The 19,540-nt window shown below is 40.5% G+C and overlaps 1 long non-coding RNA gene across 1 annotated transcript; it reads right to left on the bottom strand.

Annotated features, from left to right (window-relative positions):
- Nucleotides 1–1,102: 1,102 nt before the first annotated feature.
- On the bottom strand, nt 1,103–14,727 carry LOC146680170 (uncharacterized). The gene is made up of 3 exons (XR_014918235.1): nt 14,529–14,727; nt 13,919–14,231; nt 1,103–4,778 (listed from the first exon to the last, which is right to left on the bottom strand). It is a non-coding gene; the product is annotated as an uncharacterized LOC146680170 (long non-coding RNA).
- Between the last annotated feature and the right edge of the window lie 4,813 nt (nt 14,728–19,540).

Below are 19,540 nucleotides of genomic sequence, written 5' to 3'. Positions count from 1 at the left end.
ACACACACACACACACACACACACACACACACACACACACACACACACACACACACACACAGATAGAAGCAGGCTTTTGTTTATTGGGTTGTTCAAAGTAAAATTCCACTCAATTGTGGCATGCCGTAGAGTAAAAGGGTGCCAAAATAAAGACAGAATAAAATAAAAAGGGAACAAGTTGTGCCCATTATGTTGAACAATGCTCTATGAACTTGCACTCACAGAGCAGCACAAACTGCAAAAGCAGTCCTCAGGAAAGAGGCAGGCAGCAAAAGGGGGCCTGTGTGACCATTCAAACAGGCAGCGTGTGGCTGAGGGCCTAGAACAGCCAGCAGTACATTTCCATAACAGGAAAGGTCAGTGTTGTGGCTCCAGGGGCTTTAGAGACGCTAACAAAATCCATTCTGGGAGCTTGCTGCTTTCCTGCTCTACAGTACCAGTTTACTGGACTCCGTTTACTGCTACAGTCTAATATTAAACACTGTAAAGTATATCACCATATATCATCAGTTATCTCTGGACTCAGATTTTCTATATTATATTTAGCACAAATTACTCTGTGGGGATTTTATCTTTTAACAATTGCATTCTAAAGTTGTTTTATCTTGAAAGTAAGAAGTGCCGTCTAGGAAAACTCAGATATCCAATTTATATCCGACATCGCATCCAGCAATATTTCCTAAAATGGAAACAAGAAACCATATTAAACAAATGTTCATATCGTTATACAGTTTTACTGTAGTTTTTACAGCAGTAGCTATGAAGATTTTAAATGCAAAACACATGATTGTTATATTTTAAAGGAATCGTCTTTATGTATTTAGCAACATGTCTGAAAAATAATAAAGTACAATTCTGGATATGTATTACTTGTGTGCAGTGTGTGTGTAGTTTAAAGGGCTTTTTTAAATTTATTTTTAAAGATATTAACTTTGTGTAACTGGCAACCAATCTTAACATTTCTTCCACTACTGAAAAAAATAACACATGGTATATAACTGAGCTGAGCTAGAAGTACAGATTCACATACTCTACTTTAAAAAAAAAAAAAATTAACAATATGAGAAGCTCAAAATAGATTTTTATTGAAAGCTCAGCAGCATAACATCAGCAAACACTTGCTTGATTATTTCACCTGCCAAAATCATATCAGTTCACTCCTTCATTGAAACGTCACTGCAAATTTTTCACTTTAGAAAATCTGAACCATACAAAAAGTTCAGTTTTAAGCTGTCTTTTTACAAAAGGGGAAAAGAAAAAAACATTGTTGTTCAAGGCTAAAATAATGCTTGGTCATGTCTTTATTTTAGAAACCCCACGGAAAAAACAGCTTTAATTTTGTGGGCAGTTTGTGTAATAAAAACATGCTGTATTCATGTGTTGTGTGTGCAGCTACGTGCTTTGACGTACAGTGTTTGAAGTGGTGTTCCATGCAAAAAAACAGTGGAGGAAGTTGAAACAGCTTCTGGTCTTTCTCTTGGAACAGGCCTTGGGGCCTCAGGGGGCCCATAGGAATAAAACACTCCTCAGCACAGCCTCATATACCTCAACACCTGCAGCACACAAAAGCCCTCTGTGAGCGAAACAGTCACTCAAAAGTCAGAAATGCTTGTCTACGACAAGAAAACAAGGTATGTTGAGCATAATAAGTTAAAAGGTAGACTTGACTTTCTATTAAGCCAACAGGTTGACATAAAATGTATTAATATCATAGCTTTAGTGGAGTAAACTGAATTGATTAATAGCAACTATTTTCACATTTTTTCAGTTTTTTTTATTCTAAGTGATTTTTAAAAAAACGAAATTATAATTTGGCTTAGTCTTGTTTGATCAGACGTGTCATTACATGCCTCAAAAATCGCTGCACGCATACAAAACATTTAATTTATTATTATTTGAGCTTTACTCCAGAAATTAAACAAAATGCACAGAACCCATTCATTTTTTAGGTCCCGACAAGCCCCTTCTACAACCACCTCACAGTATTTTCCCATGGGGCTCCCGAACACTCAAGACTTAAATTGAAAAAATATTGACATTGGAGTGGCTAAAAAGACACAGTGTACCTAATAGATATAATTATCCAACATAATTATCTCCAATGATAACAACAGATAATACCGCTCTGTCTGAGTGCATGTTTGTTGTTGTGTCTGAAAGGATCCTCCCTGGAAAGATGGGCAGTGCCACCTCTGCACCAGCTGAACTCAGCCAGGTGTGGGTGTGGGAGAGTGAGACTGCAGCCTGTCAGGATCAGGCATAAGGCTGAGGTTTGAGGTCACCCACTGTGTGGGTGAATTCCCCCTTTTGGCATCAACAATATTTGGTCCTTGGAAACTGGAGCATTCACCTTGTAGGAGGTTAAGAAAGAAAAGCAATAAAGCAGTGGGTTTGTATGCATAATCCACTACACAGCAAGATTTTAATAACATTGAGTTGAAGCTCATTAATTTAAGAAATCGTTATGACAGATCTGGAGTCCAAAGAGTGATTTCTCTGTCTGGTCCCACAGACCTAGGCCCATTTACCTAATTAAAAAAACAAACCAGCCGTCTCTGCCGCTCTTGTGTTTACTGCTCTGTGATGGAGGGCATAAAATACAAGCAGCAGTAGAAATGCAAATAGAAGGCATGGTGACATAGAGCCAGATGAAAAGAGGCAAAGGACAAAGAAAGGAGAAATGAACTGATGAGAGAGGAGTCGGCTTTAAGTAAGGCTTTGAGGGAAAAAAACAACAAGTTTTTGATTTATTTATTGGCTTTTGGTGCAGTGGGAATTGTTTGACATTTGTGTCTAATTATTTCTTACTGAAATGTGATCTCTGCTTGGTAAATATGAAGGCATTGCCAGCAGCTGGTTCAATTAGGATAGCATAATGACTGGAAATATAGGGAAATAGCTTATCTGGATATGCCAAAATGTAAAATAATCTCTAAAGTTCACCAGTTAACATGTAAGCCTTATTTGTTTAATATGTCCAAGAAAATATAAAAATGACTCATTAAATTACAAACACTGGTCTTTTCTGATTTTAGTGTTTGTGCTGTTCTAACTGTGAATATGGTTACACCTGTATTTGTTCTTTTTTGTTGGATTCTTTATTGTGCAACAGCTAATTTTCCAAAAGTTAATTTGTCAGAATTTTATACTTTCTGAATTGTAATTTTTATGTGTTAGCGTACCTTGATTTGAGGTTAGAAAGAAGACAAAAGGTACTGCGGTGAGGCTGGAGAAGAAGAGGAGAAACAGAACAACCCACGGATTGTGGGGACTGAAAGAAGATGAGAGTGAAGGACAGTGAAGTCATAACAGTGTAGCGGGTGGAGGATGAAGGAGGAATGTGAGATGTGCTGTGTGATGAGGTGGAGGCAGAGGGAGGAAGGACGGGGAGATGATGCAGCAGTACGTACAGCAACTAAATGCTGCAGAGGAGATCATCTGAACATATCTTAGTTCCAGTAAGAGGCCCACAGCATCGCCTGATGACTCACCTGCGGTAACACTGCATCACCCAGAGTATGAGATCATCAGTTTAATCTCACCCAGATACAGATCAGCACAAAGCAGAAACAGATTAAAAACATTATTGTTTTATCATCCTTATCTGTTTGGAGAGTATCAGCACTAAAATGTAACATTATCTTTGCTTAACACAACCTGCATTATACTTTATTCTTGATCAATAACTGATGTTGGCATCATCTTCATCTTAATTTACATTACAATATTACACAGGTCAAAGTCATCCACAATCCTAGTGCTGGTTCCAAGCCAGGATAAATGAGTATAGTTGTGTCACAAAGTGCATTTGGCATAAAGTCTTTGCCAAATAAAACATGCAGATCATCAAGAAGTAGATTTTCATATTGAATTGGCCTGGGATAACACCACCGATGATGTCAACAAGGAGGGTGCTGGTGGAAACTGTGCTACTGCTGGGTGATGACAGAGGTGTGTTCTGAGGCAGCAAAAACAAAGGACAGGTTGCATTGTAAGGCCACAGAGGTTTGTGGATGTAGTGAGTGTGAATGTTTGGATTGTTGGTGTGACAGGATAAAAAAGATGCAAGATGAGGAAGGGATGGTGGCGGATGACTCGCAGTAGCGTCTCTTGACAGGAACAGCCAAAAGAAAAGGAAGAAGAAGAAGAGGAAGTAGATGCTGCATAGATCAGATAGAAGGTTGGATGATCTGAATATCTGAGCATTTACTGCCGTTTCTTTCAGTTTTTGAAAAACTTCAAACTAATTACCAGTAAATGATTAATGTCTTTCATGGTCCTGGATCTCTGACCCAGCGTTTTCAGTTTGTTGAGTTTGCTGAGTTTATTTCTAGTTTCTGGCTTTGGTTATTCATCTGTTTCTACCTATTTCCTGTATGAAGCACACGTCTTAGCCTGCGTCTCATTGTGTGTGTGACTTCCTGTTTTATTTTGATAGTCTTCTGTTTACTGTGTATTATGTTCGGTTTTGCTTCCCCTGTCTCTTCAGTCAGATTAGTGTCAGCTGTGCTCCACCTGTGGCCTGTTCGCTCGTTATCCTCTTTGTGTACATATTGTCTGCATTTCTCTCATGGGACAGTCCTCCCTAGCAGTCTGTGGTCACTGGTGTGGCAAAGGTGTGAGTTTCGTTATTCATGTTGTTTTGTGTTTCATTTTACTTTAATTAAACCAGCTTGTGTTTCTCAGTCCAGCATTTGGGTCCCGCCTCTGCCCGTCACACAGCCTTGTGTATAAATGTTGTTCAGCCTCCAAGTAAGCATACTTCTGAGGAGATCACCCTTAAAAGGAAGAAAGAGAGCAAAAGATTGATACTTTGCAGTTCCACTTGCTTTGATCTGCTCCATCTTGTTGGTCAAGACAGGCTACACGAGTGACAACAGTGAAATAAACAGAATCAGAAGTCTAATAGTTTTTAATACCGTCTTATACTACAAACTGCATTTAAGGCAATCATGTGAATTATTCATCTGTCTAATCTGGGTTTCTGCTGATCTGTAAGGGTTAGAGCACAGCACAAAGCACACAGAGTACTTAAGCTGCTGCCCAAACGACACTTCAGTGCTGTGGGACGAGCATTGGGTTACATAGGAGAGCAAAAGCTCACTCGCTTCAATTATGCTACAGAGGAAGAGAGATGGAGAGAGATGAATCAAGGTGGGGGCAGTGGCAAGGGAAAGCAAATGCAAAACAGAAAACTCTCTAGTTATCTGTCTGATTATTTATTGCCACAACAGAGCTGTTTATTATTATTATTATTGCCGTGATGATGGCCTACGTTAGATCATAACAGAACTGTGTTTCTTAGTGATGCTCTGAAACAGGCGTGGGCGCTGTGAAACCAGATTGGTTACGTGTATTTCAGTAAAGTTGTAAGAATATTTATTTCTCCTACATTTACCTGGAACCGCTGATTATTTTTTTCACGATTCTCCTTCCTTTACAGACATCTGATGGAGATGAGAGACACCAGCTACAGCACTTCCTTTTAAAAACAAAGAAATTCAGCCTCGTCCTGTTTCTGGCGCTACTGGCACGCAAAGCGACCAGCAAACCACCCGGAACTAAAGCAAGCAGATTCCCATCAGGGATGTATAAACTAGTGCCAGGGCATCCTCCAGGGCACATAAACCAGTATGTGCGCATGGAAAGTATTTAACGTCTTTTCATGGCGAGCGCGTTTTTCAGTGCCTGCACGCAGTGAGACGGGCCATAAAGTCCATCAACGAACTATGCGGCTATGGTTGAAATGTGTTTATTTAGTTACCCAGAATGCACAGCGCTTTAAATGCTGATCAACTGTGGTGTGAGCAACACTTGGGGCAGAATATGTTGCATGTTACTTTCCAAAAAGCAGAAGTTATCTTCTAAACCTCTTTCAGACCCCTATTACTAATGACTTCTCAGCACTGTCCTTCATATGAAGTGTGGCATGATAAGGCAACTGCATTTTAAGTTATCCATCAAATCTATATTTTGAAAAACCTTTTACTACTTTTCACTCAAAGCATTTATGTCAGGACCCTTGCTATTTTTTATAGAAGCTGAAATCGAGACTTCTTTGAGATAAAGTGTTGAAAGAAAAAAAAAACATCATAAGGGTTTATTTTGAAACTTTTAATGCTACCTGCTTCATTCCCAATTAATTAAAATTTCTCATGGCTTGCATTACATCTGCTCATATCTAATGAATATGGAACTTCAATAAGCATTATATTGATTAAGAAACTTATAGATCTAAAACAGCTCTGTCAATTCAGTTCAATAGTGATTTTCTAATTTAAATATAAAACTGAAAAACATGAGTGAGAAGGGAAAAACAATCTTTAACCGCAAAACATTTTACAAATGAAAGAAACTGGATTGATCAAACAATCTTGATCACACCCACATATAGCCACTAACTGGTTAGTCATTCACCACCGTGGCCTCAGCTTACGGACCAACATGTGGTATCTTATTATCAAGAACATATTTAGGTTTGGCAGTGAACTTCCACTTAGAGAGTGTATAATTAAGATTTAGAGTACCGGTACTGTTATTCTGAGAAAGGCAACTGATCAAATCCCCCTGACTTTCTAAACGATAAGCATGCTGAACTGTAAATGCCATTCTGGCTGTTTTGTTGTGTAAAATTGTGCGCTTGAGTGTGACTGAGTGGGTGTGAGCCAGCTGGCCCAAAAGTCCAGCAGCAGCAGAAGAAATAAAAAGAGAATTACCCCAGTTTAGACTGTGATCCGTCACACTCCACTCTTCCAGCACCTCTGAAACTGTCAGCACTTAAGCAATAATAGACATCTGTGGGCCATCATCTTCTTTTTTTCTACTGCCATGGTTGACTGAAGAATACACTTTTTTTTTTATTCTGATGTTATATATTTAAATATTTTGTATTTTAAAAAATGATCATGATCATCATGATCATTTACAGCACTGCTGTTAAAAACTGTAGTCTGTGTTAACAACTTGTTTTGACTTCTGGGAATTGCTCTCAAGCAGCAGGCTGCATTTCCAGTCAGTCAGGTGACCAGCTCTCGTCAGGGATCTCCCCACGGTCACCTGACATGTGCCCATTCATTTGCTCACGAGCTTTCTCCTCTCTCTCACCTCCCTTTCTTCTTTCACTTTTGACTGCAGCTGCCCCCCTGGTTTAACAGTGGCACCCCCAGCTACCCTCTTCCTCCCATCAAATTTCCCTTCCACATTTCTAATGGGCTAAAATCCCCCCTGTCCTCCTGCTGTTTCATCGCTTTGCCTTTTCCTCTACAGGGACTTAATTCGCCCTCTGTTCGTGCCCGCTCTTTGAATTATTCAGTGAGCTGCTGCTGCTCGCCACAAAGAGCCATCTCTAACACACTGACACAGAAGTGGGGTAAAAGCAGGTACAGTGACAGTATGATGGCAGAGTGTGAGGGAAGTGGTGGGAGGGTGATAGACTGATGGCAGCAGGTGGTCTGGCTGGGAGCTTCTCAGGAAACCCCACACTTATCTTCCTCATCCTCCACCACCTCCTCAGCTCGGGCAGCCCAAATCACATAACCCTGGTTTATAACTAGCTGTCATGGTAGGCGAACTAGAAATAGATGGCATACTTGACGGCAAGCCTGATCTGATACAGAAAGCAGCAGGGTGCATGCTGCGGGGAGGATCGTGTGTCCTGGGCGGCCATCATGACAAAGCAAATCTGCCCACAGCCTCGTGCAGAACTGAACGTCAGCCTGAAGTGGAAACGCCACTCATTTCTTTTAAGTTGTTAGCATGTGGGCCAGGACAAGCCTATTGAGCAGAGGAAAACAGAATCCAGCCATTCACATCATGACCTTCTGATAACTGCTATCAATGATAACTGCAATCAGTTTTAGGCCCGCTTCTTTTCTCTCTATATCTCCTACCCCTTGGGTCTATTTTCAGGAAACATGGGATTTCTTTCCACTGCTACGCCGATGACTCCCAGATTTATTTCCCACTTAAAAAGATAAATGGCTTCTCAGTAGACCCGCTGCTCAGATGCCTTGATGAAATAAGGACTTGGATGGCTTTGAACTTTTTACATTTTAATGAACAGAAAACAGAAGTGATGGTTTTTGGTGGCGCTTCTGAGGCCACTATTATAGATCTTGGTTCACTGGCACAGTATGTTAAACCAGTCATCACTAATCTGGGAGTTAAAATAGAGGCAAATCTTAAACTTGAAAGCCAGGTCAGAGCTGTTGTAAGATCTAGCTTTTTTCATTTGAGGGAATTAGCCAAAATAAAGCCTATCTTATCGAAACAGCATTTTCAGACAGTAATCCATGCCTTTGTTACTTCTAGGCTGGATTATTGTAACGCACTTTATTTTGGGGTTAGTGATGCGTCCATTAGGCGCCTGCAGGTTGTGCAAAATGCTGCAGCACGTCTTTTAACTGGAACAAAAAAGTTTGAGCACATTACCCCTATTTTAATTTCACTCCACTGGCTACCTGTACATTTTAGGATTGTTTTTAAAATTCTCTTATTTGCTTTTAAATCTCTTAATGGCCTGGCCCCCCCCTACCTCTCGGAGCTACTACAACCATATACACCTGCCCGTTCCCTTAGGTCCGCCAATCAGCAACTCCTTAAGGTACCGAAAACTAAGTATAAACTTAAAGGTGATCGTGCTTTTGCTGTAGCTGCTCCAAAGTTGTGGAATGATCTGCCCTTGCATGTTAGGCAGGCCTCTTCTCTCTCTGAATTTAAAAGTCTTCTTAAAACATATTTATTCGCTGAAGCCTTTGGCATTGATTAGAGGGGTTGACTCAATTTGTTTTAACATGTTTCAATTTATTGTATCTATTTATTTTATTGTATCTCATTTTAATTTTCTTTACGTATGCTATTAACATGTACAGCACTTTGTGAAACTCTGGTTTTATGTTAAAGTGCTTTAGAAATAAAGTTGGTATGGTATGGTATGGTAATGTTTTTGGACTTCTCACTGTAGTTTGTTGAATATTTAATAACTTTAATTGTGTGGCTTAATCTTTGTTTTAATATAAATATTTAAACTTTTGTAATATCTTGCTGAGACTTTGATAAGAATATTCATAACTTACTGATAGCTGAAAATATCATAAAGGTTAATATGAAGCATGTTATTACTTATTAGCAATTATAGGTTAGCAATAAGATTAAAAAACTGGGATAAACAGACACTCCTGCTCTTTCCAATCTTAGCATTATGCAAACTTACATATACTGGTTTAAACTCCCTAAGACAAACAGGAAAAGAAAGCAAATCATGCTTTCATTCTTTTAAATTCAAAGCCCATGGCCATGTGCCGATGATGCCATCTGCCCTCTTGTTAGCACCATCAAATAGCAGCTAAACACAGCAGCCAATATTGCTGCTGACATGACACAACCTTATGAAAAACTCTTTAATGCTTGAGTACCTCTGTTGCTCGAAACCACTGAATCATCTGAATGTCGCTGATGAAGACGCTTCACCCCTTTATTGGAGGCATGAAATGACTTACTTCAGTAAATCAAAAGGAGCAAAAGTGACACAAGATAATCAAGTTAATAAAATATATAAATCTAGACAGATCTGTATGTGTGAGGCTTAGCTAGTTCACAGACCATATTGGAAACTTGTATTTTTTATTCTTCTTCTTTTTATTGTATTTATTTTCGCTCATAGCTCATCTCAAACTGAGTTGAGGGCACTTTAAAAGATTTGCTGCATTGTCAGTTATAGGGATTGAGGCTGACATGATTGCACACAGCAGCAACCAACTGAAAATAAGCTGTTTTCAGTTGGGCAGCTTCCTGTAAACTGTTTTCTGCTGAAGGTTTGATTCCTAAACCAGAAAATGTGCTCCTAGTAAATTCCTTTAGGTGTTTCCGCGAAAGGCTTCAGTGTCCATGAGGACTCTCAGTTATGTCATACCTTTTAGCAATTTAAACTTGTTTGTCCAGTTTCTGAGTTTGCGAGTGAGCTCTAATTTTCAAACACAGCACAGCGTACATACAATTATTCACACAACATACAGTAATATACATACTATTCCCTTGTGTCTCACTTTATGTGGTATTCTCTGTTTGAGGGAAAACCCTGATTGTAAGTCCCATGCAAATACTGAGGGGAAAGGGTGGAAGAAAGCCCCCCCGGTACGTGAGGCACATGCTTCACTGAACACTGAGGCACACCAAAGCACACTGGTGCTGCTGTGGGAGGTGTTGCAATGTCAGGAACTAGAGGCTGAGGAACTCCTGACCTTTCCTATCATCTGTACTTTCTGTCAATCTGACATCTATGCATCACTGAGTGTCATTGTGAAATGTGGGAGGGCTGGGAGAATGAAAACCGATTTTTAAAAAACAACAGAAAACAGAGTATGAACAATGCTTTCAGGAAGCACAGCACACACAACAGATTAGTTTTGCATGTTAATGTATGTGTTTCTGACTGAAAGTGAAACAGAAATGAAAACAGAAGAAAAGGCAAACAAAAAAGAAAGTAATAGGTGAGATCAGTCAGAGGAAAAAGAGTGTAGGGTGAAAAATGTGAAATGAATATGACCAAGTGGCAAACATATGAGCAAGATTTACTTTTTTAATATAAATGACTCCAGGTGGCACAGACATACAGCCCTACAGAGTGATATTATAGGATGAGGTGATGTTTGGGGGAGATAGCGTGTATGGTAATACCCCTGACGGGACTATTTCTGGACTGTCTGTAAAAGCCTGTGTGTGAATTCATGTGTGTATATGAGTGTCTCTGTATGTGAATACGAGTGATTCAGTGTGTGTGTATGTGTGATGTAGACCATGCAGAGTCAGTCAGTCTGTCGTGGGGCTGTGGGGGATTCCTGTTTAGTCCTCCAGTGAATTTCTGGGGGCTCACTGCAGGGAACAGGCGGGGCTGCTCGAGGGTGGGGGGGGGACTATCAGTTACTCTTGATGATGTGTCCAGTTTCTGTTGTTTATAGTTCCTGTCTCCTTGCTTCACTTCTTTTCTCTGCTCGCATCTCTTTTTCAACCACTCGAGTTAAGGAACAACACAGAAACCACACAGCGCCCTCAGCAAACGCATATATTCTTCATATTCTGCTTTTCATCGTTTTTAACCACTTTGCCTCGTCACAAACAGCGTCACTGAGTGCGCAAAAAACAAAACTCAGCTAGTATCTAAAGTGATGCATCTTCTGTAAATACAGTATTTTTATTTTGACACTTTCATATGGCTGAATGGATGTCCTAGTTTGTTTATGCCAACTTGTCTTAAAAGGAAAACTCACTTTCAGTCAATGCCTCTTACACAACTAGATCTGTATCAAGATAAACTGTCCACTGAATGCTAGTGAGTTTTTATGATACCCATGAGAACAGCAGTAAAAAGAAGCAACAGGAATGTTGTGGAAGGCTTGAAGTTTGAATCACCCTGAACACAAGATATAGTTTTGGATTCACGGCTAAGTTGTAGCTTTCACTTGGTGGCCAGTGCTCCACTGGAAGTGTGGGTATCCACTAACAACAGGACTTTTGGTTTAATCCCATCGCCTTGCATGGTGGACTTTGCGTCCTAATGGCGGAATGAGGGAGAATGTGTGAGCAAATTATCATATATCACAATGACACATTGGACACTTGTTATGACGGGACACCAAAATTGGTTTTGTACGAGGCAGTGAACATGTTTTGAAGGTTGTTAAATCGGACATTTTAACATGGAAGTCACTTTTGGAGTTGTTCTTAACAACCCAAGTTATGGGTCAGCCAGTGCATAAGAATTTAATCATTTTTATTGGTTGAAAGTCTTTCTTATAGTATGTACTCAGCCTGAGAAAGGACAAAATATTCTAACAGACTCTTCTGCATTACAAATCATGTGGTAAACAGGTTCCTATCACACCACTTTTAACTTCTGCTTTTTTTCAGCGGCATCCTTAACTCTATAAGTTTTTTCCTGTACGCAAACAGCTTTTTTATTTTTTATTTTTTCATCTCTGTGCTTTATCTCCTCTGCAGATGGTTTGACCTCCAGTCACACCCTAACCCTTGCTTCATCGATCTCTGGTCTTCCTCTTTCAGAATTCTGAAATCTCAGATGTACGTGTTACGCGTCTGCAGTCTTCACAACCTCGAAGGACCGCGGTGAGGTCAGAGGTGAAGCGTCCCTTTCTGCTCTTCAAAACGTGACACTCAAGAGAAGCGGCAACTTAGATCCGGATGAGTGACTGTGCATGTGTGTGCATGCGTGTTCATCTGTGTAATATGATACTGAGTAAACAAAGTGCAGCGTGTACTGGGGAGAAATTGTTTATTTAAATTAGAGGCTGACTGGTATGTGAACATGCGTGTGAACTACAGGCTTGTGTACATGAGTGTAGTTACATATGTGCGATATTGTGAAGAAAATGAGTAGATGAATACACCGCTGAATAGTTGACAATTTGACGAAAGGGTGTCATTTCTCTGTGGAAAACCCAACTTCCTTACATTTGCCTTCCTGCGATGTGTGGCGTGTTTCTCCCAGCCTGTCAGTTTGATACACACGTACGCGTGGAGTAACATAAGTGGGACACATAGACACACACGCACACAAAGAAGCCCAGCTGTCAATCAGCATTCAGTAAGAGGCATGAAACAGACAGGCTATTCTGTCCCTTGGCACAGGTCCCTAAACTGTGGCCTAGCTGCTGTAGAGAGAGCACTGTGTGTCACACGCTACAGATACAGCCTAGTCTCTGTCATGCACAAATAACCTCTCCCTCGTTCTTTCTGTCTCTCACTCTTGCTCTTTCTTCCTGACACAAACCCAGCATTCATCTGCATACATACATCTGTGTACATGTATGTATAAAGAACATTTTTCATAGCGAAACAAAAAAAAAAAAGAAGAAGAAATCTGTCAGAGAGCTGGCTCAGAAAATCCCCTTCATTGAACATGTTCACCCCAAACAGACAGCATGTGTGTCTGTGTGTGCAGACACAATACACGTGCAACAATTGTGACTGTTGGCACAGCACCCCCACACACCTGATTCTCAAACCTTCTGTTTGCAAGAGGCAACCAATCAAAAGAGAGCGTGGTAGGTGGGCTAAAATGGCTTGTTTCGCACAGAAAATGAGATCTCTAGCTACACCAAGTGTAATTATGATCATTTTCAACTGTGTCTCATGCATAGCTACTCTAGTATAGTCAGAGACTAAACAAATGCAGCTGGGATTGAGCATAAGAGGTGCACTTACATTACTATTGTGGAATATTAACAGTTTTTATCAAAGCTTGGTGACAGGGTGGTGCAGTGGTTAGCATCAGAGGCTTCAAAGCTGCTGGCAGACTGAGGCCTTTCATTTTTATTGGTCCTCTCTGGGTACGCTGGCTTCTTTCCTCAGTGCAAAGACCTGCATTGTTAGACTGGTTGGTGATTTTAAATTGGCAATAATTGTGGATGTGACTGGGAATCATTACTTTTTGTCTCTCTACCTTAGGCCTAGAATGGATTCTCAAACTGTCCAGCATGTACCCCATCTCGCACTCACTGCCAGTGAAGCTAAGCTACAGCCGCTCCCATCTTCAAGCGAAGATAGAGGTGGTTGTAGCTCAGGAGGTGGAGCAAAACATGGGTGAATGAGGCAAGCTGTATAACGAGCTTTGAGTGCTCAGGTAAAATAGAGAAATGCTTTATAAGAACCAGTGCATTTACCATTTACCAGTTCCCCCACAACCATAAACTAGATAACATTTCAAGAAAATGCCAAATACTATCTTGGCAGTAAATGATGTGATACAGTCTACAGCCTAGCTTTCAATATTACTAAAATAGAAGCTATGCACCAAAATTGAACAAAAATATGTGCACAAGACATGTGGTGACATACTTCTGGCAGCATACAGAAGCTTCAGGCTTCCCCTAACCCTAACCCCCACATGTACTGTTTTACTTACTATGCTCCAGTTCCTTGATTCACTTGGTGTATGAAATTTGCATCAGTTGATGTCATACTTGTTGTATTTCTGGAGCAGTGGCACTCTGGCAGCAGGCACAGTGGCTCCTTTAGACATTACCTCACATTCAAAATCACACATGTATCCTTACTAACTGACAAACAGACACATGTGTTGTATGGGCGCAAAAGCAAACTGTAGAAAACAGTAGAAAGAAACAAGTTGAGGCTTTAAGTCTTAACCTAAGGTGATGTGAGGGCCCATCTCCTTATTCTGGAGAAAACTGAAGTTTGTCCGACGAGCAGGGCGAGGCCTGGGATTAAAAGAAGTGGAAAAGGAGCGCACATGAAGACTCAGGAAAACTCCAGAATAGTTGATTTAGACTTTATTAACACTACAGCGTGCTGACATTTCAAATTAATTAATGTATTAAAAACTGCACAAACCATCACAATGATCACATTTTATTAGCAGGTGTATCCCTTTGAAATGATTACATTTGCCCGTCCACCACCTCCCAATGAAAAGAACTCCCAGTGCTTATTAATCTAACAGTCATTTTTTCATTTCTCACATGGAGGGAAACTACAGCGGCCTGGCTGGCACTGACCTTCAAGTAAAGTCTTCCAACTCACACAGAAGCCATAATGAGACTTTTCCTTCCAGAGGCTTTTCTGCAGTCGCTCCCCAAACGACCGCAGGAAATGGAATCTTCTGAAAGGATCAAAACAAGTCAAGAGTTGCGAATAGTTTGAGTTTCCGATAAAGACAATGCGCCAGATTCCAGCGCCTTCAGGGACATAGACATATCACAATGAATCCTCTGTGTTTCTAAAATGGAACACGCCCACTTGCGCGCACACACACACACACACACACACACACACACACACACACACACACACATGCACACAGAATATATATATAGTCTTAGGAACCACTCAAATACACACACAAAACACACATAGTGTTTATTAATAACTGGGAGATCCTGGGAAACAGTGAAGTATTGCAGTGAGGTTTTTTTTGTGGAGTCTTTTTCATACCTGTTAGTCAGGGCTTAGTGTGGTGCATGTCTCTGCATATCCTGAACTCTAGGTTTAAGTGTGTGTGTGTGTGTGTGTGTGTGTGTGTATGTGTAGTCCTCTAGGCTTCTAATTTTAACAGTGCTCTGCCTTTGTTTGGGGCAAGAAGGTAATTGAGAAATTCTGTTTCTGCCTGTATGTAGGTGTGGTTAGTGTGTGCCCAGGGTCAGGCAGCCCATTAGCAAGACCTCCTCTCCTCTGATTGCCTCCTTTCAGCAGCCAGTTTGACAGCTCTGTAATCTACAGTTACTCAGTGGGTTCATCATTGTAGGTCTGTTTGTGCATGGGTGTACACGAGTGTGTGCATGTGCATATGCGCAGAGTATGTGTGTGATGGCTGGTTGCTTGGACAAGTCACAGATTAACCACTATTTTTCCTTCTGCTTATCCTTGTTGGTCATAAATATGTGTATAAACTCACACCGAGATAAAAAGAAAAAAAAAAAAGAAAAAAGAAAGACAAATTCATGACACACAATTCATGAGAGTTAAATGCATGTTGTGTTAAACTGTGACATAATGTGTTTTAAAGACTGTGGGAATCAGAAATTTAGCAAATAGAAATTACTTACCTGTAGAAGTTACTGGCAAAAGCCACTATAGGAGCAAAAATGGAAAACATGATGATATCCAGCTGTAAAAATCCAAAGCTGTCGCCAAGTCAAATTGAAAATGTCTTACTTTATGCGGTTAAGTACACAGGTTTTCATCATATATGACAGTTTATGTATTTAATCTCCAAAACGGCACAAATATGGAAAGATCTTTTAATGGGTGTTGATTTGCCACCCATTAAAAAAGTAGAGAACATCTGACATGTATGATACTGCAAAGAACTCCCTGCTGCTATAGGTGAAGTGAGTAATGCTCACCAATTCAGAAAATGCATTTGCTTTTAAAACATCAGGTTAAGAAGCTGCACGTATTTTGGAACTCGCCATTCTTTTGTGAGTTAGGCTTCCTCAGTATCCTCAATAACTTGATGACGCTGCAGCGTATGTGTATGGTCATTGTGCTTTATTCAACTATTTTATTTTATGTTATTGTATACTTCATTAATTTAAAAGCCTCACTGAAAATAAAAATATAATTTTCGAGAATGACCTGGCCAAGAGGGGAAGAGAAATAACAGTTATAATACAAACAAACATAATGTACTGATTATACGTACCTAAAGATTAAGAAAATAGTTACAAACTAATTTCAGTGCAGCAATCACAAAAGTAGTCTTTTTTTGATACATTTGCACCAAGTTATGCTGTTTCACATTTTTGCTAGCAAATACATTCAGATAGCATCTAGGAAGAAATGATGAGAAGATGTTAAATTTCCAGATATCTTCCCATTTGTCCCATCCAGTCACCTGCAAAGTTTGGTCTGGAAACAGGAATTACACCTCAGAATGAATTAGTATTCTGGGATCATTTAAATGTCTCCCTGATTGTATTCCTTGATGGGTAATAATAACATCCAAGCACTGTGCATGGTGACTGCAAATGCATGCATTATCTTAAATTTACTCACATTAACATGTATCTAAATTTAAAGATGCAAAATCATGACTTATCTCCATGTTCTCAAGGCTTACAGGTCACTCACACAGTGTTGCTCTTTCACACACATTCACACACGCTACACTTAGAGTGGGGGGTAGTGGTTAGCAAAAAGAGAAGTCAGCTTTAAAGAGAATGCTTTCATCTTTCCCACAAGCAGGCTGAGAGTCATCTTATCTCTGAGGCTTGGCCGGGCTATCTAGAGTAAACCGCAGAGTCTGCAGGAAAAAAAGGTAAAATTGATGGTGCAGTCCAGTTTCTCCCTGTTAAACATTAGTCCCAGGAATTCCCCATGGCTTTGTGCACATGTGTATGTGCGAGTGTGTGTGTGCAAGCATGCGCGTGTGTGTGTTTGGACCAGGTTGTTTCAGTGTTGTGGGGACGCACTTCTGTTTACACATTCACTATTTGGCTGCATTTGTTTCTTATGACGACAAGAAAAAGCAAGTCCCCGTAGCTTAGGTCAGTATATTTTAAGGTTTTAAGCTTTTTTTAAAGTTATTGTAAAGGCAATGGTTAAGCAAGGAGTAGTTATGGTTACGGTTAGACTCTCCAGGAAATGAATGTAAGTCAGTGCAATGTCCTGGGTTACGTGCACACAGTGTGTGTGTGTGTGTGTGTGTTTGTAAGAGAGAGAAAGAGAAACACAGTACTTACACCATCAGATTTCTCAGAAGATAGCACCTGTTCTGAAGAACAGGGAAATAGCATTCCTGCAGTCTTTGTGTTTGAGGAAGGTTAGGTCAAAAACAAAAAACAAACATCTAAAAGGAATACCATGCGTGCAATGCATCTCATCCCTGGAAGTCACATACCAGTGTTTTGTAAAATGCTGCCCCTGTCTTACGATTATCAAACTTTGGGGGTAACAGCCTCAAATCACTGATGTAATGCATAATGAAACACCACCAGAGGACATCTTGTGTATAAATCTGCAGGAATGAGATCCATACCCTGGTGTGTAGCTGCTGTCACTAACTGAAGACTTCTGTGTGAAGGAGTGGACTAGGTTTAAATAAGTGGCTTCTTACTCTGCCCATACATATCCCCTCACTGGGGATAAACACCTCTCTTGTGTTGTATACCTCCTCCTGTTGCAGACTTTGGAGCAAGGTGTAAAAAATGAAAATAACAGGAAAAGAAAGATAAATATAGAGGTGGATGATAGAAAACCTATGAAAGAATGACACACAACAATGAACATCTGCCACCCTGCATCTCACACACTGCTCTACCATGCTCTCCATGAAGCAGCAGGCCTTTACCTGATCCACCAAAACAGAGGAATCTGTTAAACACAACACACTTAAATACTCTCCCAGATTCTTAAGTGTGACTGTGAAATATAAACAGCAACAAAATGCAAAAGCAAGCAGGTTTTTTTCACTTGACACAGACAGAAAGGCACATCCACAATTCCAAAAAGTTGGGACATTGTGTAAAATACAAATAAAAACAGAATGCAAGAAAGGAAAATGTTTGTTTGATGTTGAAACACATCTCAGAAAAGAGGGGCACATTCGTGCACATGGAATTAGCACCTTGCACATTGGAAATGCACCGTCAATACTCAAAGACGTAAAAGATGCTCATGTTGCCATCCAGGCAACATAGTTACTGCATGTTTCAGTAACACAATGCTAAACCATGTACCTCAGCTATCACAACAGTATAGCTTTGCAGTAAAAAAGTCCAGGTGAAGAACTAGCCTGCCTGCAGTTCAGACTTTACAAGTACAAAAGCAGATCCAGGACTGTTGAGCACCTAGAATCCCCTATCGGACAAAAACAGGACCACATTCCTCTCCCAAAAATCTGGCAACGGGTCTCCTCAGTTCCCAGATGTTTACGGAATGTTGCTAAAAGCGCCCACGTGTTGCTGCCATCAAAATTTTCTTTAAATGGAATATTTATTCAATTTAAACAACAAATTTGTTTACAATGTTCTGTTGTGAAAAAAAAATACAGGTTTATGAAATCTCCAATCATTGCACTCTTTTCATTTACGTCCCAATTTTTGTGGAGTTGGGGGTTGTACGCGACATCTGACACAACAACTTTTATAAAAGTCTACAGGCTCAACCCGTTCATTTTCCCAGGACTCTTTTAAAACATTGTTTTCTCCTCTTGACAGTTAGTAGCGTATGTGAAACAAACCGCCTGTTTCAGCTGGAGACTGTAGCGTCAGAGTCTGTTTTATTTTGCTATATCCTAGCAACAGAGCTGTTTCTGCTTACTTCTCTCTCCACCCTCTGGCCCAAAATCCTCTAGGCTGCTCTTCCACGTGTGTGAATGTGTGTGTGTGTGTTTGTGTGTGTCACACATCTGCTTTGCATTGTGCAGGATCTCAGTGCTGACTGCTCTCTAAGCCCATGATCCTGTTATAGCAAGCCAGCGAGACAGAGAGGCAGCGAAATGGTGGAGATTGTGGTGAAGTGGGTGTGAGGGGTGAAGATGGAGAAAGAGAAATCAAAGAAAGGGAAAGAGATAGAGAGGAAAATGAGATGGCAGTAAGAGTGCTACAATAAAGGCAGGAAAGCTAGGGCACGTGAACAAAGAATGTGACTGCTTCATAAGAGAAGTGGAAAAAAGAGTTGAGGGGAGAGGTTTAATATGGAGCTATAAAAGTTTTCCAGCGCTTGCTTCATGTGAGCAGCAGAGGTTTCATGCTTTGCCTCCTGCAGGGCTGGATGAGCTGTCGGGCGGGGCTGGCTCACGCTGTTCTTCTGGTCTGGACCAGTGTTTGGTACACAAGGTGAGGCTCAACGGATGATCAAGGCCAGACTAGGATGGAGATGTCTTGCTGCTGCCAAAATAGAAGAACAACAGAAATGGAAAGCACTTGGATGAAAAGAGAGGTCACTGGGTTCGTTTGGTTGTTCCTGTGTGTTTCCATCACCTCTTAATCTTTGTCTCCTCTCAGTCTACCGTTATTCTCCACTCCCTCCCTCAGTATCACCTCACTCCTATGGGCATTTCCTCATT

This window comes from Copadichromis virginalis, linkage group LG23 (assembly GCF_057382275.1).
Source record: "Copadichromis virginalis isolate Kocher_CV1m ecotype Utaka linkage group LG23, C_Virginalis_male_GT1.1, whole genome shotgun sequence".
Taxonomy (NCBI): Eukaryota; Metazoa; Chordata; class Actinopteri; order Cichliformes; family Cichlidae; genus Copadichromis; species Copadichromis virginalis.
Note: the sequence above shows the minus strand (reverse complement) of the source record. Positions and strands in the feature narration are given on the sequence as shown.